The sequence below is a fragment of the Hetaerina americana genome, unplaced genomic scaffold (genome assembly GCF_022747635.1).
Source record: "Hetaerina americana unplaced genomic scaffold, ioHetAmer1.1.p SCAF_3, whole genome shotgun sequence".
Lineage (NCBI taxonomy): Eukaryota > Metazoa > Arthropoda > Insecta > Odonata > Calopterygidae > Hetaerina > Hetaerina americana.
Window position 1 is genome coordinate 64,898,939 of NW_027286874.1, and position 21,191 is coordinate 64,920,129.

A 21,191-nucleotide genomic window follows, 5' to 3' on the forward strand; every position below is an offset into this window, starting at 1 on the left:
TAATTCATCAGGTTAAGAAAATACGTTTAAGGTGATTGGGAGAAGTGAACATATCATTTAACTTTTCACGATGAAACAATTGGCTCCTGTGTAGAGTTGAAATTTGCTATTTCGCGGGTTAGTTGTTTCTATTGCGAATGGGTAACACACATTAAAGGATATTTCAAATGGGTTTGCAACTATTGGGAAGAAAAAATACTTTCAAAAGTGTACACAGTAATTGCCATACAAATATTTATATCCAACATAACTAATATTTAGTTCATTAAACAAACGTGAACATGGTGATAAATTTAGTAAAATGGTCGATCAATAGATAACGCTAGTGCGGCTCATTTTCATCGTGTCAGTTTGTGATTATTCCAAAACTGGCCACAGTGGCTCCATGGCTCTGTCACAAATGTTGAGGAAGCGTCGAATCACGTTCGAGTGAAAACAGTTGTTCATGTTTCCTTGGAGGGCGCGGGCTAGTTGACATTTCGCGGTGTAGTTTGAGCCGTTGGTGTGGTTTTGTCTGAAGTGTTTGTTGATAGCGAATGGATCTCATATAGGAAATTCAAACGGATTATCTGAGGTAAGTATTAAAATACAGTGTCTCTAAATCTTTGAATTTACTGTATTATTTTTTAATTTTGCGCGATGTTAAGCTCTAAGTTAATTTCTTAACGCAAGAAATTGATAGCCTTTCCATATCGTTTAGTCCCTGACATTATTTTGTAGTATTTAGGTTGTATTTATTCCATTTTGGCTCGAGGGAGACAATGAAAATCTATTGTTCTTAGCGCAGTTTTCTTCCACGTATTTATTTGGTTTTATTTGTGTGCATTGAACGTGAACCCCTACCAATCATAGTTTTAGTTACCTCGTTGGAAGCCTTTCCATTTTATGCCCATTTACTATATTACAGTAATTTATATGATGTAGGTTCGTTAAGAACTAACCTACAATTGACCATCCATCATCTATCATTGTTTTTTTGCATTGAGCATTGTAGTTTTCTTCTTGTGTTTTGTGATGGGAAGATTTTTGGGAGTGACATGTTTCTAATTAGCGTGTTTTCGAAAGATATATGGTTGAACGACCCTGGATCAATTACCTACGATTAAATAAATGCGATTTAAAAAAAATAAGTAGTGCTTGATTAATCAAAACCGGAATAGTATGACATAATGAAATGCACGTCAGGAGGTGTCCAAGTTGAATTTATTCATACCGGTAGACCTTTAGTATGACAAGGGTTCTTCAATGTTTTCGGTTCGGCCAATTTATATGGATGGTTCAAACGCAAAATTATCATGTTTCCTATGTCATCGTTTTCACGCGTGTGAAATTAGGATTTCAGCGATTTCTCTCCTCCCTGTTATCTGGCCTTACACTGATATGCTGAAAAGGGTCAATCGTGGCGAAACGATCCTGCGGCCGCTTTGTTACAAAGTCTCTCGATGCAAACTAATTATAAACACTAGTGAAATGAGTGATATTACCACTATATTATTCCTATCTATGGTTGAGCGTTAAATGGGAATGGCGTTTTGTAATCATCGGTCATTCGAAGTTATGTATCCTCGCCTTCGGGGAGTCAGGGCGTTATGAGAATGGGTCCAAATGATCACGTTTTTGTGAAATTCATGGAAAGACGTAGGCCTCTTGCACCCCGTAAGGCATGATGTGCTTTTTTTTAAGGACTTCTATTGGTTTGAATGATTATTCAATTTTCCTTTATTTCATTTCGCCCGTGGCGGTGATATCGAGGGCGCGACCTTCAGTGAAACTTGTTCGTGAACTTTCAAGCCGCGTAAACACCTTGTAAAGGCGCTCGCTCCAATTATTAGTAGTATTATGCAGGTAACTAACAAGGCAACCTGCGATTTATGGTATTTATTTCTCGTGGACATCCTAAATTTAAAAGGCTTTAATTGTAGTATGCTGTTAATTGTAGTTTTGCAGTCATTTTGACATACCTTTATTTTATAAATCGTGCAGACCGGCAGGACTTGATTATTGTAATCTCTTTGGGAAAAATATTTGTATGATGAAACCTTGGTACCGTTTTGAAATGTTATGCCTTGTTAAGCTATTGATCGATACTCGTTCAAGATGTCTTGTGGACCCGGGTGTCCTCTATCAATGATACCCGTAGTATAACCATGAGGTGTATAACTGGCCTGATAAAATTAACTAGGTTGTTCAAACCCCTGAGGTTCTATGTTCTGCGTGAACCAGTAGGTCTCATTGGCGGTCGAAAGGCATGATTAGGATATGTGTACAGACTGCTTTCCACTTTGTCACCTGAACCTGAAGTCGGAACCGATAAATTTGGTTGTGTACATAGATTCGTCTAGTCATATCTCTTTATCTAGTGTCATGATATAATTAGCAGAATACGACCATCACGCATCTAGGTGCTGCCAAAACCGTTTTACATTGTATCATGGAAATAAGCTATAGCTTCTGATCGGATGAAGCTGATTTTGGTGATCCAGGGATCACTGTTGCTCCACTCAGATACGTGTACATAATTTTTCCGCAAGAGTATTTACAGCGATTGTAAAATTTTATTATAACTCGCCGTGAAAGATTCCCCTCTCGCTAATCCACAATCCGGACTGGATATCATCGAGGTTCTGTGTGTAACCGTATGATACAGTATCATCCACCCATGCGAATTCGCGTCCCCCCCCGCATGGCATCCGATAAATATTGAAAATGACAAGCGGTGTTGTAAGCCAAGGTGCCTGCTGAGACAGATTTGATAGGTAGTATAGGTAGTTCATTTGCATTTACTACTTGCCGTCTGGGTTGCCCGATCTCGTGGTTCATTTGATTTGTGAGATTATGCTGGTGATGGATGGGCTTTGCCATACCATCAGTTCAGTCATACCCTTGCTTGCCAGTTAACCCTAGACATCTTCAGGAGTCTAGTTTTTATCACGGGTTTCGCAAAGCCTGGATTGAGTCACCTGGTTATTATTCTTCTAGCCTATCAAAAGAACGCGGCTTTTCTCCGCGAACTCGCCCAGTTTTAGATAAGCGGACTTTGATAGGTTGTCAATGGTTAGCCGAACGAATGGTACTTTGGCTACTTGGATTTTCTTCCTACTCCCTTTCCTCCACTAACTGTCTAGACAAGGTTGGTGTTAGATGGGGCTTGGGACCCTACAAGAAAAGATTGCCCCTGCTGCAAATCTTCGCGGTAAACTGCTGCTGATCCAGGCGAATGTAATTTTGCAATTGGTTTCGGCTGGAAATAAATTTTCTTTCTCAGTAAACGGCTAACCAGTTTACAAGTGGATTTTTGGAGCGATATGTTACTGCATATTTCAACGAGCCCTCACAAAATCCCCCATTAAACATTACCGAACCGAACGTTAACCTTTCAACTATGCCCTTCGGTATCATTGATTTTTCACTTACCACCTCTGGGGATAGGAGTGGCGCTTCCTCTCACCTCAGAACATCACCTAATTTGCATATTAGGTATATATTAGTTAGCATAAGAATGGGAGAGATGGCTAGTCTTTTATTAAGTTCTTTGGGTTCCTAATCGATAACATCCTTACACAATACGTACCATCCGTGTATACTCCCTGGTTATTCCGGATTAACATTTAAAAATGTATTAGTGTTGCTTCACAGTTAGTTAAACGAAACGTTCCAGTCAATCCTCACCATTCATGGAAGAGGACGCTCATATAAAGTTCAATTTTCCTATTATTTTCCAAATACTCGACCAATATGCTGGATGAAAAATGAAGTATTGCTGTTAAGTTTCACACACGGGATCGATTAGTGAAAGTAATTACCGTATGTGTACACATTACCTCATTGCAGTTTACTCTACGTCGAGTTTAAATAGACAATTTAAATACCCACGTAGACTGTGTGTGTTAGGCTCTGCGCAGTGGTGGCTTCGGTAATTACCCTTTTAAGTAAATGTCTTTAAAAGATAAGGCCGTATTGGGAAAGATAAAATGAGGTTCTTACGGCCTCTTCTTAGGCTCATTATTTTAAATTTTACTTATTTAAGCCGCAAAAGGTTTTTTACCACACTGTGAAAGTAAAAAGGGGGAATAAAGATTTGTGGTGATTTTCGGGGAAAGTTAATCCCTCGCCAGTGATCTGACACACATTCAAAATGTTACAACGATTACATTAACATGGGGGTATTTCCCTTGTTCGTTATCAAGGAAATTAATCCTATTGCCAGGGACCACATTCGGGAACTTACAAATACACACACAGTCACAGTGGTAAACCGAAAGTGGTTTACGGGGGAGGTTTTCGCCAGGGACCGGCTCTGGAGACCGAATAGGGTTGCGAAAAAATTCCTCCGTTGCGAAAAAATCCCAGACTCTAGGGGGGCCTACTTCGGAGGAATAATACACTCACTAACTTAGGTACCACAGCAAAGTAATACCAACACTCGGGAGTATGAAGTGAACGAAATACTTAATGGCCTCAAGGTGTTGTTGAAACCTAAAATGGTGGGGAATAAATCCCTACGGTCAAAAGAAAGAAATAAGACTGTTTATCATGAGGAAATGTAAGGAAAAAGTGCACAGCATTCCTACTTGCTTTTACGCCTAACCTGGCGTATGCGGGTGCATTTACCCAACACCCCGCAATCTGTCGTAGGGGCGTATGGAGGGAGGTGAATGTGGGGGACATACACAACTATTAGTTCATGAATGCATATCGATAGATATTAGCTTTACAAAAATACTAGTGCACATATCTATCACATTCCTGTGAGCATCAGGCAATAATTTACTAAATCACTAAATGATCGTCTATAAGTAAATGTATTCAGGTGCCTGGGTTCGATTTATTTATAATTTCGTACAGAGCGAGGGAGGAATGATTAATTGAACCTCTCGATAACTGTCGCTCTCATTTTATCTTGATGGTCGAGTCTCCAAGTATAATTTTTCGCCATGATAATTCCTGTCTCTTATTAGAAAATTCAGATGTTGTGTACCTTTATATAAGTCCAGTCATTTCAATGCAACAATTTCAGAGTGTAAAAATTATTCGCCTTGACCGGGATTCGAAATCGGATCTGGCCGAGTGCTTTAGCCAATTAAGATAGCGAGGCCCCCTCTTAAACTTTGAAATTTTGTTACTGTTGCGGCATCATCCGTAGTTTCTTGCATTGAGTCAAGTCGTGTCTGATCTCTTCTAGAATCAACAAGACCCCAGTTTCATTTCTCCATCATGCCCGTCACGTTTACTCGCGCTTCGTGGCAATTTTTGACCGACCTCGTAGATTTTTTCCGAAACTAGTCTTAATTCTTTTATTCTCTGAATTTCAGGATTTATAGTTTTTTTTCTTTTATATTGTTTATTCGAAAACCGCGAGCTCTACTCTTCGATATTTTTCACTATTAGCTATCGCGTTCCTTTGGCAAGGGTGGCAACTGCATTGTTTGTGCCACAGTTTCTTAAAAAATAGATGAGAACCGTCAACTTCGTCCGTATGGCTGGATATAATTTATGCGTATGGCGACGTCGTTGAAAAGTAATAGAAGGTGTGGGACGATATGAAATATTGCTAATTCTATCTTGCTCTTTGCCGGTAGTCCCTTTGGAGCGGCTTCTCGAAATAGGGTTTTAACCTGGTTTACTTGGTCAATTTCAGCATATCATTCGCGTCGCTCCTTGTTGCACACGTCGAAATCGTGCCGTTTCAAGTATGGACGATCGTTCTATCCAAGTAGCTTTTAACCTGAAAGCTGCATTCCTCGCTAGGTGCCCTCAATGGGTAGTAAAGTGACCACTCGGGGAACCACTACCGATAGCGCTGCGAGTCTTTTGTGAGCGGCAGCTTTCTCTTCAGATAATTATTTTGGCCATTTCTAATTTGCTAATTTTCCCGGTGGACTCGGCATGTATGTATGGGTTAGACTGATCAAGCATGGATTGTTTGCAAATGGACGACCAAATTTTAGAGGTGGTCCATACGGAAACTTGAGAAGCTTCCCGGATGCTATTTATCACTTATTCGTACCAGTTACTCTAATTTTTGGTGACTGGATCCCCCTGCCACACATCGGCTCACAGGACGTGTAGTTGTCAAAATAATGGATTCTTGGGAGTATTCATCGATCCTCCGGTCCATACAAAATAATTTTTAAGATGAGCGTCCCTTTCGAAATCATGAGTGCGGTTCATAAGGAAATGCTTGCCCTCGCACCCACATCCTGTTTCTTGTTTTATACACCGAAGCAAAAGAAAAGGGTGACTTATCTGGAGAATTTGGCATTGCTTTTCTCTCCGTGGATTACTTGCAATATGGTTATAGGTGGAATTTTTAAAGAATCCTAGAAAGAAGGAAGCGATGTCTTTTTAAAAAGCGTATGGTGATTCTTTGACAAGCTCCTGCATCAAAGTTGTCTCATTCATCCAACTAGTCCACATGCTTACTGGAGGTGTTAAGAGTTCTTGGACATATATGGCTGTCACTTTTTCACAGTTTATGTTGCTCCTTTGGTCGTGAACCTATTTAAGATCAGTGCAATAATTAATTGGCACTCTGGAAATAGACTTAATTCGTGTCGAGGCGCCAAAAGAGGCACCAACATAGTTTCATTTTTCGTCCGGGTTGGTTGACCGTCAGTACGTCGCAGGCACCCCACGGAGGTAGGTAAGTCTCCTCGAAATTCAGTGGCGCGACGGACGTTTTTCTGCTCCACATGGAACGTAATGAAAATGCTTTCATGCGAATTATATCGGGTCCCTTTTTGCACCATGCCCGTTACCTTAGGACGCGTCTATCTCATGAATGGTCTTTAGAATTGTAAGGAAAAAATGTCTTCGCCTTTAACGTCACGATAGTGACGCACTCAACAAAATGTGTTCGAGTGTTATCAAGGCGAGGCACGCATTGTTTATTTTTGTCATGGATTGAAACATCGCCAAGGAGAACCTTATGGAGAGACTTTGGCCGATTAAAATTGGAGATAAAATCAATTAGTGCCTTCGCATTATTTTTTAGTGATTGACGAGCGTCTATTTTGTTTAGCCACCGACTACAAAAAGTATTGTTTTCGTTATAGGTGACGAAAGTCTGTTAACTTTTTTTGACACCGACGGGCGTAATCTTTGGGTCGTCGTTTGGATTCCTGTTGATTAGAGGCTTGTCAACTTAAGGAAGGAAACCTGCCCGCCGTGCTCCTAGTTCCGGGGAAAGCTTGGACCAGGTCCCCCATTAAGCTCATATTTTATATCAGTGCAGTAGTTTACGTAAGTAAAAGCGCCTTCATATAAGGCACTCACTTTGATTGCAGGCACGAGAGTTATTGATTTTGTTTTGTGCTTAGAGAGAGGGTGGACTTCTGAGTAGGCGAGGAGGAGAAACATCTTTTTAAAAGCGCGTTTATCCAAGCTTGAATTTCTTGCTACATTCAGTACGTTTGTGGCAAACGGCGGCTATCGCGCTTTACTGAAGATTACAGGCGCATGTTGATGTGGCTTATTGAATGTTCCTGAATCTTGAAGCGAACAAATATGCCACTCACCTCATTCCTTTCAAGGGCCTTGCAAGGTTAGCTCTCGTGCTCGCGCCTATAGCGTTATTACGCAAATCAAACCACTATTCCAGTCACTCTCTTTCTCAACAAGTCCTTTAGCGGTATACCAATTTAAATCGATCTAAATAAAGGTCAACGAGTTGTGATTAAATCCAGATCTAAGCGAAGCATCATCTTGATTTTTGATCAACTAACTCATCTCAGTGCATGCTGTCACAGGAGACGGAAAATTGTGGAAAGCGGTTGCCGTGGTGTTAATTGAGAAATTTGGTGTTGTTATTATTATTATTACTAATTTATTATTAATTTAAATTACCCGTCCATTTTATTTCTACTACGATTAGATTCGCTGTAACGGTTGGCCTGATGTAAAAATTATAGCAAATGAAACGTCGTTTGAGCATCTGATAAATTTTTACGGTCAGTAATCCGTGATAGGGTGAAGGGAAGTTTCATATTTTCTCGTCATAAGTGATTCTATTGAATTGCAAACCCAAAGGAAGTCTTACCAACCCGAATTCTTCTTGATTCTTTTTTGATTGTGCCAGTAATCCGTTCACATTCATTTCCGCGTCATTAACCTTGAAAGCAAGTGTGACTAGGTCCATGTTTCTTGTTGGTGATTAATTTTCCCCAGAAGAATAGCGCTTTACAAATGCAAAATTGGGTCACCGGTGATCCATTTATTCCAATTTATGCCAAATAAGTTTTTTTTAGCAACATTTCGTATAATGAACCCGTCCACTGCGCTGAAGTCTGTAAACTCCGCGCGGTATGGAGTCAATCCATTGGGATTATATCTGTTTTTAGTTCTCATAAGGAGAGGACTAATTAGTAGCAGGATAACCGATGGACTTAAGTTCCAGAAATCACTAACTTCTGGATCTCTATGATGAAATGAATAAACTGAATGAATAATACTGAGCTGAAATACAGAAATGAAAAATTCTTAAAAAGTATATTGTGAATCACTTGTACCGACACATGGATAAGTAACATAATTTCTCCGCCATTAGTTCAACTAGGACTAGCCAGTCGTGAATCAATTTTTCTCGGGGATAATTATTTTGGAGTTGCATATGAGGCCAAAGGAAATGTTATTACCCGTGCGTTTACTTTTCTGCATTAGCAATGGAAGTACAATTCAAACATTTGCTGGAGGTGTTAGAGTAAACATGATCCATGGTTAGTAATCCATTAAGTAACGGTTTCGGGCGAGTATTTTCCTTCGAAAAAGAAACAAGCAATAGAAAAGTCCCTTGTATTGAGATGGTCGCACCAAAAAAGCTCGATGAGTGCGTTTGGCAAGGAACTATTCCAAAATGGGACTTGCGGAAGTCGATCGCGAGTTTTTGAGGTCTTTGGACAATCGGATGGTTCGGTTGTATTGCTATTTGGAAATCGTCTGGTTTTTCGCCATTGTACGTGAGGAAAGAGGTTGAAACTGCTCTATCTAGTTATAGGATTGTGACAGAAATCACACGCACTTTGATGAAATGCATTGATCACTAGCAACTGCCACTGCGTTCGCTTCGGGCATGAATCTTGTACATTGGATGTTGCGTGGAGTATATTGATTTTTACAAGGAATCTCGGGACACGTGCTGATGTTTGTTCTAGTGCTCGAGGCAATCAATCCTCTTGATTTCGTAGCTTGATGGCTCGTCCTTCCTTCCCGGAAGATTCATTACGGATGGCCATCTTTTAGATATTGTGTCGGGTAGGTCACTCACGTCACGGCAGACGCACGTGGAACGGAGTGAATAGGTAATTGTATTTTCGTGTCGGAAAAGGGCACGGAATCCTATTGGTAAATTCTGGTCGACTGGGTTCAAAACCTTTTTGAACTGCAACCTCGACTGTACCAATGAGATGCAATAGTTAACTGCTCCTTCCAGTTCTTCACCGGGTGGAGGAGATAGGGCGTAGTATTTGTGGAAAGTTTTTCTTCGTTTTTTTTTGTGTTTTAAGCTTCGCGAACTCGCCCTCTGCGTCGTGAGTAATTCTTCATGATTTTTCGTCCCCCACTTGGATGGCCTTGCCATTTAGGTGGCATCGGTTGAGCCCACGTGGAACCGTACTCGCGTTTCCTAGCGTTTGACTCCGTGTCCGCCGGATTTGGAAAATATTGTTTACGCATTTTCTGGAGGTTTCGACGGTTTATTCCATTCGGAGATATAGGTCTCTTACCTCAGTGTCAGACAATGTGGGTGAAGTGTACGGGAATTCCTTCCGGGAGGAGTGTATTTGGAGAGACTATTCGTAAAAGGCCTGTGAAAGTTGGTCATTCTTTGCGAAACTGTCTTTAACGCGACGCTAAAGCCATTGTTTTGTACAAATATTTACCCTATGCGACTGATATATAAATATGTATTAAAATATAAATATTTTATGTATAAATGTATTTATATATGTATATATATATGTATATATATATTTATATATATTTGTATATATATGTATATATATATATATGTATATATATATTTATATATATGTATATATATATATATATATGTATAAATGTATTTATATATGTATATATATATGTATATATATATTTATATATATTTGTATATATATGTATATATATATTTATATATATTTGTTTATATATGTATATATATATGTATATATATATTTATATATATTTGTATATATATTTATATATATTTGTATATATATGTATATATATATGTATATATATATTTATATATATGTATATATATATGTATATATATATTTATATATATGTATATATATATCTATATATATAAAGGAGAGTGTTTGTTTGTATGTATGTAATTTGTTTACTTTTTTGCTGTCATAGAAACAGCATTTTTCCAACTATGCTAGCAGGATACTTTTGCAAGAACACTATTGTATTCAGAATTGCCGAGATATTATACGTGGAATACATCAAGGAAAGTCTTTTGTAGAAGAAAAATGGGCAACTTTGATCCTGAGAATAATATTTATTCATGTGACGCATTGGGCCGAGTCTACACAGTCCATCCTAACAACGCCGAATGTTATTTTTTAAGAATGCTTCTACATACCATTAGAGGACCTCGCTCAAGTTTATCAACATGGTTAACAAGACTTTAGTGGAACTCGGTCTTTTTGCACCTGTACAAGATAAACAGGGTGTATTTTATCCAGATTATATACGTGAAACTAGCTACAATGTCTTAGACTTAGAAGCATACATCGCGGATAAAAAGCCACTTCTTAATGAAGATAAGGAATTCGCGTACGAAACAATAATGGATCAAGTAGATAAACAAGAAGGAGGTATCATTTTTCTTGATGCTGCTGGTGGCACGGGAAAAACATTTTTAATTAATTTAGTTCTCGCTGAAATCAGGGTTCATGGAGAAATTGCTCTAGCCGTTGCATCTTCAGGTATTGCAGCGACATTAATGGAAGGAGGAAGAACAGCCCACTCTGCCCTTAAGTTGCCACTTAATATTTCCCGACAAGAAAATCCCACATGTCATATAACTAAAACAAGCGGCCAGGCACAAGTTCTTATAGAATGTAAATTGATAGTATGGGATGAGTGTACGATGGCTCATAAAAAATCTCTTGAGGCCCTCAACGCAACACTTACGATCTTAGAGGAAACTGCAGTTTAATAAGAGGAGCTCTGGTACTCCTGTGTGGAGACTTCCGTCAAACTCTGCCTGTCGTTCCAAAATCGACTCCAGCCGATGCAAATTTATGCCTGTTTAAAACATTCTGTTCTATGGAATCATGTCCAAGAAATTAGCCTTAAACAAAACATGCGAATCCTCTTAAGAGATGGGAATGCTCAAAATTTTGCAAATAAACATTTGGAGATTGGAGAAGATAGATTAGTTATTGAAGTATCTGGTATGATAAAATTGTCATCAGATTTATGTGTATCGGTGAAAACTGTCCGCGATATGATACAAGCAGTCTATCCTAACGTTAATCAAAATTATAAACATTTAGAATGGTTGCGAGAAAGAGCCATTCTTGCTCCTAAGAACGATGATGTTAATGAAATTAACAAGGAGATACTAGCCATGCTGCCAGGAGACGTGATTGAATATAAATCGGTTGATACCATAGTGGATGCTGACGAAGCCGTCAATTATCCAACGGAATTCCTAAATTCACTTGATCCAGCTGGATTGCCACAACATCGCCTTATACTTAAAGTAGGATCTCCAATCATTTTATTGCGAAATTTAGATCCACCAATACTCTGCAATGGGACACGATTGTGTGCGACAAAATTAATGAAAAATATAATACAGGCAGTCATTTTAACTGGAAAAGGAAAAGGTGAAATAATTTTTATTCCAAGGATACCTCTAATCCCAACTGATCTTCCCTTCAACTTTAAAAGATTACAGTTTCCAGTCTGGCTAGCTTTTTCAATTACCATTAATAAATCACAGGGACAGTCTTTAAAGTTTTGTGGTGTTGATCAAGGATCGCCATGTTTTAGCCACGGGCAACTTTCTTTCTCCTGGATATGAAACAAAAAATGTGGTTTATAAACAGGTGTTAACTAAAAAAGATTCTTAAATTTGTATGAAGTAGTGTATTATTGTACTTTAAAATTTGTTGTTTTTATTTATGTAGTATATTTATATCATTGTTTCTCCCTAACCCGTGCAAAGCCGGGTATTCAGCTAGTATATATATATATATATATATATATATCCTTCGGGTTGATTACTGTGTTTATGGTTATATATATTATATATATATATATATATATATATATATATATATATATATATATATATATATATATATATATATATATATATATATTCAGTTACTGGCTGGGAAGTGTTTTCTTTTATTTCTTCTCATCTTGCGCATCTTCCATTTTAGTCAAAATGTATAAACTCGAGCCATCTCTTCCTTCCCGAAGTGGCCTGTGGCTTCGTTATTTTGGGCATGCTAAGTTCGCATTTTGCTCACATCTATTGATTAACATATATTTCGGTCGGAGATTCCAAGACAACGGTTTTCTAATATTTTTGTTTTCGTATGTGGCGCGTGTCATTTCCAAGAGAGAGTTTACCCTTTACAAGCTAAATGAGAGTGAGCGTAACATCGCCTGCCTGCTTATCATTTTAACTATTAAAAAAGTAACTCAATTGGTTTCACTTTTCCAGTCTGCTTTTTGTGCAAGGCTAAGATCGACACGGGTGATGTAGACTCCCATTCTATTGGCCCCATTACTCCAACGTTAAAAGACGGGTTTGTCGGAAGGCGTGGTGGAAAAAATGGAAATGGGATGATTTATGGTATGGTTGCAAATAGGAGGGGTACAAATTATGACACTGATTGAGAATGAAGACTTCAGTTGCAACATGGGTATGTTGTGAAATACCAATTTTTTTCTCTTTGCTTAAGTGGTATTTCAGCTTTCGTTTGTTGGCAATGAATGCCTGCTGTGGGGTAGTGATTGCGAGGAGGTCGGTTTTGATTTTTCGTGCAGGAGAATTAGAAAATAGGACCAACCCATGTCCGAAGTACCAAGTAAAATAATTTAAAATAGAATGCTTGTATGCTCTCTGAAAAACCTAGTAAATTTTAATAGAATATTAACCACTCGGTGTTGCGTTTACAAATTTTTTTTTAATGCCGAACTTCTGCCGAGGTCTGTATGATTGTTTAAATGATTCTTTTCAATTGAGTCAGTTTTTAATAATTTTTAATAAAGTTAATGCGAATATTTATTTGTTTTGTTTGAAGACAGTGAGAATTGATGATGCCTTGTGTGTATGCCTCTTTTTTTAAGCTAATTTGTAAGCCTTGATAACACTCTCTTGCTCTAGTCTATTGCTATTTGAATTATCACAGGTTTACCCTTTAAGATTTAATTTTAAGTCTTGGCTCAATAATTCTTCTATGTAGAAGATTAGGATCAGATATCATGTCCATAAGTTGTTTGTAGTGTCGATTTTATGCTTGAATGAGTACAAGATGAGGAAGGGTAAGCCGACAGGCATAAAGGACACAAAATGAGGCCATAATCCGAGGGTGATTTACGAGAGTTACGGAGTCAATATTACAGTGGAAGTTAAGTTTTGAAATACCATAGTGTTGTCCTTAAAGGTTGATTGGATAAGTGAGGGCAGAACTAACCACGTACTTGCCCCATTCGTTTTTTAAAACCCACGTACCTGGTAAGGGGGCACCTTACGCCCTTTGCTGCTGCCCTTGCTTTTATTGACAATCTTGCACCCAAAGAAGCTTATAGCCTGAAAATGTTTTTTGAAATTATGAAATAACTGTAAATATTTACCGGAGGCGGATTTGCGTTTTGCGAAAATTGTTTTTGAAGAATTTTTTTTTTCAAGTACGTGTATGATCGGCGAAATCATTCAAATGCCCAACTCAGTTGGGAGAATTGCACGGGATTTTGCTTAAATTGACCTTCAGTGATTACTCTTAAATTAAAGTCTGCCAAAACTCTCTCTTCTGTCGACGTAGTTTATTATATCTAGTGCACAAAGTGATTCTCTTATTATTTTGTTTAAGTTTAGTGTGTGAATTAGGGTTTTATTTGTCCTTTGGCTCACTCTTTCTTTTCATGTCGTCTTAAATTAATTCTGTAACTCAAGTTACGTTGGACTTCGTCTCCTATGAGTCCCCGAGGTGGAATGCAGTATCATTCATGTTTGGAACATTTTACATCTAGTGCACACTCGTTGATAAAGATGCACCTTCCACCGTGATCAATAGATGGATTTTCGTCTCACTAGCATTTTGTTGGCGATATATCTTCGGTATTCGATAAAATCGTTACTTTCTCGATGTATCGATAAAAATGTATTGATATTTTTTCTTTATAGATCATTATCAATTGTAAATCATTTCGGCGCTTTGAACGATCCGATGAAAAAAAATTTAGGGAAGGTGATTGGGGTGGAAAAATCGGTGGTATTGGACTACACGAGCCAAGTATTTGCCTTCTCTTTCTCGTGAGAGAGATCTCTCGACTCTTTTTCCGCCCCTGCGCATTCGCGGCAGCTTGGTACGGGCTGTCAAGTTCAGCGGCACGAAATTCCAGCTTCGTCCTTGTCCCCAACCCTTCCCGAGCCCGCCCCACCTCATTTCTCTCTCCGCTTTCGCAAGAACCGATGCACCCGCCTTGAACGGCCACGGCCGATTCCTTCAGCCAGACGCTGCTCCATTGTTTTCTTTGCACATACATTTTCCTCGAATTGCAATTCCGTCGTGTTTCTTTTGGTTTGTCGTGTAATAATTCCATAAGGGTCGATGTGTTAGGCATTGGCTCTAAACACCGGTATTTCGGCGATTGCGATTTTCATACGGTGTGTTGCCTACCTGTATAAAACCGGATATTTCGTGTCAGAAAGATCGAGTTTGCATGACTTTAACTTGCGTTTTGAAATTTCAATTTCGCGCTTGGAAAATTGAGTCACTTAAAATTGGTTTTGTAAAGTCTTTATTGTCGCCATAGGTATCGTAAACTTGCGTGTGTGTCCTGGCGAAAGAATATATTACGTATGTGGTGAATCTGAGCATAGCCGCGTGATGTTCTTAACTCCATTTGCTGTGTCACGGGTGTGACAAAATGCGAAGAAGTCGGCTCGCTGGTCGTTAAAAATTGCGATAAACAAGTGGAAGTTGTCACAGTGTTTTTGGAGAACGAAGGTAAGCCCTCAACTGCGCAGTTTTACTCTAAAAATGTGGTCGAGAGTGTACTTGCCAGTGCTCTCCTTTTCGTATTGGTGCCACTGAAGTAATATTCATAGTTATATTACGGCGTATTCGATTGTTACAATTTTAATTTTTTTTAAGTTTAAAATTTAGTTTTTATGCTGCTGATGATTGATTAGTTAATAGTAATTTTAACGGTCGTGATTTCACTCGGCATAATTTAAATGCTATTAATAATTTAGTGCTCTACATTTGAATTGCTGATAATTTATACTTAATTCCCCCGCCCCCACAATAGCGGGTTTGAGGGCAATGAGTTGGAGTGCGTCATTTTTTTGGGATTATTGTATGAGTGGGATATTCTGATGGCGCATAGTATCATTGTGATCAACCTTATTATGTTGACATAAGTGTATCAGATGAAAATAAATTGAATCGTCAGAGTTAAGCCCAGGTTCCCGCCAACAATTTTATCCGTTTTCGTTCTCTGACTCGTCGTAAACTTGATCAGAACTTGGGTTGAAGTAGAATATAAGGCGACTTGTTTACTCAAATGCTCGCCTGCAATCAAAGGAAGCCTTTCAGCTGTTTATCCGACGTTCGTCAATTGTCATCATAGACTTCCATCATCGGCTGGCCTTCATTCGATCGTCTTTCAAGCAATATAGCCCGGCGCCTGTCCTATCGGTGTTGCCATTCCGCGGAATTATTTGGATGTATCTTAACTTGCCGCGTTATATTCTCTGCTCGGTTTTTTTCAGACATAAAGGCGTATTTAATCCTGGTAGTCTCCATTCTCCTCTAACATACAGCTCCAAATGGGGTGTTCTGATGACCTTGATGAGGAATTCCCCTCGATTGCTATAGAGCTGTGCTAACCTGACGTGTGTCAAGTTAGCCTTACGGGGGATGTTGCACGGATGATGCCCGCACGCTAATACGTAAATATATAATTAAAAAATGATCTAAGGATCTTGGGAGTAAGATTTTTAAGAGTGGGCCAGTAGGAAGGAAATTATTCAGTCTCTTAATTATGGTGGATTATCTTCTTAGGAAAATATATTTGACTGATGATGCAATTCGACAGTAGGCGTGCTTAAAGTAATCGCAGAGGGTGTCATCTTCACAGACTCATTCAGCGTGCACGAGCTATGTTGTGGTGCCGCGCAGCCGTACTCATGAGCACTATTAAAAAAATAACAATGGTAATAAATGCACCGAGCTGTTGTACACACGGGTGTGCATCAGAGTCAGATGGGTGACGTTTTCAACCCTCGTTTCTGAGACATTCTCTTCCTTTTCGAGTTTCGTAATGCACCAATGCACCGCCTGATCATCTCAGGGTCTGATGAAATTGCAAAATAGGAGTGCGCCAAACTCGAATGCTCGGCTCGATTACGGCCGGCAGAGGAGGCGAAGGGAGAAAAAACACGGACACTCGCGCGCGCGCGAGCACACACACACATTGCACATACGAGGCTATCTCGGGGGGGAACATCCGCCTCAGTCATTTGTCCGCATTGTATGACGGGTTCCGAGAATGCTAACGAAGAGCCTCGAAATGTCTTCCACTCCGCAGAGCAAGGATGAGCATGCGCGAGGGTGCAACGGCGGAAGACCCATTGTGCTGGATGCAGGAAATTGTGAAAACAAAAAGGACCGGCTCTCTCTTTGGAGAAGGCTACGCACTTATTCAGTACCTGCACTCCACTGGCGACTCGAAAGACTTGTGGGGTGAAATCCTAACCTTCTGGTTTACCCTGCTTCTTGTGGGAGGGCCCAAGGGTGGCGGCGCTACCGAGCGACTCTGGGCCAAAATTACATGCTCTATTCGTCTGTATATAATGCAGTCATCAGCAAAGAGTCTTATTTGGGAATGTAAATTGTATGGTAGATCGTTTACGTAAATTAGGAAGAGTAATGGACCTAGAACACTGCCTTGTGGAACTCCTACTAATACGCTCGCCTCATTTGAAAATGTATCCCCTAATTTTACTTTTTGAGTTCTGCCTCTGAGAAAATTTTTTATCCATTGTTTTACCCTCAAGTCCAATGGTAACGAATCCAACTTTAATAATAATCTCTCGTGAGGCACTCGGTCAAAAGCTGCCGAAAAATCAACAGTTACTGCCACTTCCTTTCCTTCGTCCCAACAGTTAATCCACTTCCTTTCCTTCGTCTATTGCGTCGCCGATGTATTGACTTAATCCCAAAAGCTGCGTTTCACACGAGTATCCCGTTCTAAACCCATGTTGGTGTTTGAATAGTCATCTATCTCTTGCCCTATTACTTAATGAGGCAAGCAATGTTTTTTTTCTATTCATTCGGTTTCAATGGCTCTATTTAATCATGCATGAGAAATTATAAGTATTTCTGATTATTATTATTAGTTATTGTTGATCGTTATCATTTTTAATTATGCATGATCAGACACACAAGTTACTCATTGTTGCTCTTAAAAAAACCCATCGTTGAACAGAAACCAAACCGAATACCTGTGAAATGTCGGTACCTAATAATATCTCATGGGTAAAAGCAAATATGCAAGCCTTTGCAAAAACCGAGACTAATTTAGGTGCCCTAGGTGGGAGACGCGTATTTGAAGTTGGGGTGTTTTAAAAGCGGGCGGGGATCGCACTTAATGCGATAGGAGCGGCATAGTGAAATATATTTCTCTCCACTCTTCTCTTTCGCATATTCTCTGTTCGAGGTTCGCGTTATCCTTTGAATGTCTTCCGCGCTTGTGGGAATGATATCCGCGATGCGTAGCCGTGGACCTCGGGGCTCAGGCGCCTGGTCCGTGCACCGCGACTCCCTCATGAGCGGCAAGTTCTGACGGCTACTGGGAAAATTAATGTGGGAACAGATGGTTACGTTTTGACCAAATACGTGGGTTGTCTCTTGATGAATGTTGAGAAATGACTGATTGGGTTGTATCATATATATAGATCGTATCATATCTTTAGATGAAAGTGCTAACGTAAAACAACTTTGCTCACATACAACTTGTTTTGGTATGTGATGAGCTAAGATTTGGAGAAAGGTGAGTAGTTATGAAACGAAACCTATCGATTCATAAGTTTCAGGTAGAAAGACATACATGCATTTTTTACGGAATTTCCAGCCATCATTCGAGGAGTAGATTAGTGTTTGCGGTAAAAATTTGGTAATAATGTAGGAGTATTTCACTCAATTCATATCAAACGTGAATTCCTGAGATAGGTACACGCTCAGACCGAGTTGTACTTTTTTGTTTCACCATTTAAACTTACAGAGCAGCTAAAAACCAGTGCCTCAGGCATTGCCATTACGAAGATTAATATTCGTTTACTTGCGATTTTTTTCTGCTTGATTTAAGTTTCGGAAAGGTAAATTAAGCACCGATATTTGAATTTTCATTCGAATGTGGATGCGGGTGATGAAAGAAAAATTTAAACCTACTACGTTTTTCGGTTCATGGCGTTGTGTTTCTTTTTTATTTGTTGAGGGCTTGTACAGAAGTGGCTTGGTATAATATACGAGTTGTATTTTACGACTGCAAGCAATATGACGAGTAGGAAAGAATATGTTATGCAATTCCACCTAGTGTACATTTATTTTTGACCGGTTTCGACACAATATCATCATGCAAGTTTTTTAATGCTTTAATACCATGGCGCAAGTATCCAACCCGCCACCGGTGCTGTGAATTGCCAGAAGCAGCTCTGAATCGAAGCCGGTCGTAAATGATTTTATATTTTGCAGAAGAGCATAGTACTTCGTTTTCTTCTCATCTTGAAGAAGTTCCAAACGCCATCCGCAATTACATAGCAGCAATGTAAAAGGTTTTTCACACCTTGAGAAAGGTTAGCTGCCAGTTGTCTTTAATTCAACTCTATAAACTTAATTTCATTCTCGATCGAGGGTAAATCCATGGCAAATATGGGACTTAAGAATGATAGAGACTTGAATCGCTGTGATAAATACCAGATTGTTACTTGAAACAAGTTATTTCCTGTTGAACGAGCTGTCTTCATCTAATACATTTTTGCTATTAACTAGTACATATTACTTGTACACAAACATGCGGACCTCAAATTGCTCAGCAGTTTAAAGACGACGAAACTTCATCGTAGGTCGATCGTATTAGGAGTTAAAAATATAAGTTTAGTGTGAGACCAGAGTGGACATAAATTATTCGAGACTGCTTATCTTTCTTCAAAATTAGTGTCCTGAAATAATTCACTCCAACCTCCCTTTCCTTATCTTTTTCGTCCGAGGTATATTAGGTTCCTGGGGAGGTAACATAATTCCGACACTGGGCCTTAGTTTTTGGCGAAATTTAACCCAGGTTGAAACGAAAGTGGAACGCCGAGATTGATTTATCGTCATCTAACTTTAGCTCCTTGGTTTCTGCATTCAAGTAATTTAACGCGGCGCGTTTTTGATGACATACCTCGTCTCATTCTCGCTTTTGCCCCTGGAATGAATTCTTGAGGCTAAATTCAGTAGACCGTGATTAACATGAGAGCTCCACGTGCGACTATTTGAAGGTTTTAAAGTGGTGCGCGAGGAGGGAATTTGCTACCATTCATGCATAACTCGTCGCTGGTTATTGACGTCGTCCGATCAAAACTCGTTCCCCCGACACTTCCTATGCTCTTGAAAACTCGTTTCTTGAGATGTCATTGGATGCCCCCATATCTTTATTCGGGTGATTCACGTTTGTTCCATGACTCGTCACTCTTTTAGCCCCCTGGAAACGGGAGGATGGGATGCGGAGGAAGCGGTTGAGATAAAAGTATTTCGTAGTGAGCTCTCCAGATTTCCTCAATCCTTTGGAAAGTTGGCCTGTTGAATGTTTCTGGGAAAATGTTGCGCCCGTTTACTTTTCATGCTGCCTATTTAGGCGTCTACAGCGCTCCTCTATATTTCCTTTATTTTCACTTAAATATTGACTGTCCGCACCGTCAAGAACCATGGGGGCTTTCTATTCGGAATGGATTCTGCATGGTTCCATTCAGCTCAGTATGACACGATTCAGGTTTGCATTATGATATGCGGGTTTTGTTTGGCCGTTTAAATTATTTGGTATTGTATCTTATGGCAGCGGAGAGCGAATTTTATATCCCTACATAATCTTTTTTCTCCCCTTTTTGATGGCTGGGCTCCAATGGGTGTTAGATTCATTGTCCGCGGAAGCTGATTGGAGACGGTTACTACTTTATTCATCTTAATTTATTTGACTTAACTTTGTTTTGTGTGTGTATATATACACTCGTTATAGATTATTTTATATTCGTTATTATTAGTTATAAATGTTATTTACATCAAGGTGTTCAAAAGAAGTGTGTTCAACGACGTTAATTATAACGCACTGGATTTATAACTACGTACATATTAAATGGATTAGATGGAGAAATGTAGGATGTATCAATTATTACTGGAGGAGACGGGCTTTTGGTAGTGAAATGTTCTTTTATTTGTTCGTAGCTCTTTGGATGGATGGTGAACTTTCGTTACCAATTATTTTACGTACCATTGACGCCCTAATGAGATATTCGACCATCGATTGCCTAGATTCACTTCCGGATGGGTGGCATAACTCCGCAATTGTCTTTCAGCCGCCACAATAACCTTATTCAGCGTTGGGCTCGAACATCAACCGCGACGAATAAGCCACTAGACGCGCGAGGGAAAGTGCACCGAGAATGATTCACTCAAATTTCACTCAATCATTTGCCGGGTGAATTCCTTGACGTCGTCGAGAGGCCAAAGATGCTGCGTTACGTCAGTTTTGGTCCGCGGCCAGGAGTCGTGGGACGGACGGACGGACGAATGCTTGGGAATTTTGCCATTCTAGGACTAATCGACAACTGATGCGATTTGGTGTGGTTTCGGTGCGGTGCAGTTTGCGTTCCGTGCTGTTAACTTGTTTTCCACGCGATGAGTGAAAGAGGAAATGCAAAAAGAGAGTAAGTGGAACAAGTTGTCTCCGGGGAT

At 39.5% G+C, this 21,191-nt stretch overlaps 1 protein-coding gene across 2 annotated transcripts in view; it reads left to right on the top strand.

Moving 5' to 3' along the window:
• Window positions 1-429: 429 nt before the first annotated feature.
• The window catches only part of LOC139690794 (uncharacterized), a 100,154-nt gene continuing 79,392 nt past the window's right edge, over window positions 430-21,191 (top strand). The window contains exons 1-2 of one of the 2 annotated variants that reach the window (XM_071588364.1): window positions 430-574; window positions 7,056-7,242. The gene's annotated coding sequence lies outside the window, so the exon portion shown is untranslated. The remainder of the gene's footprint in view (window positions 575-7,055; window positions 7,243-21,191) is intronic. The other variant, XM_071588363.1, reaches the window with a different exon arrangement.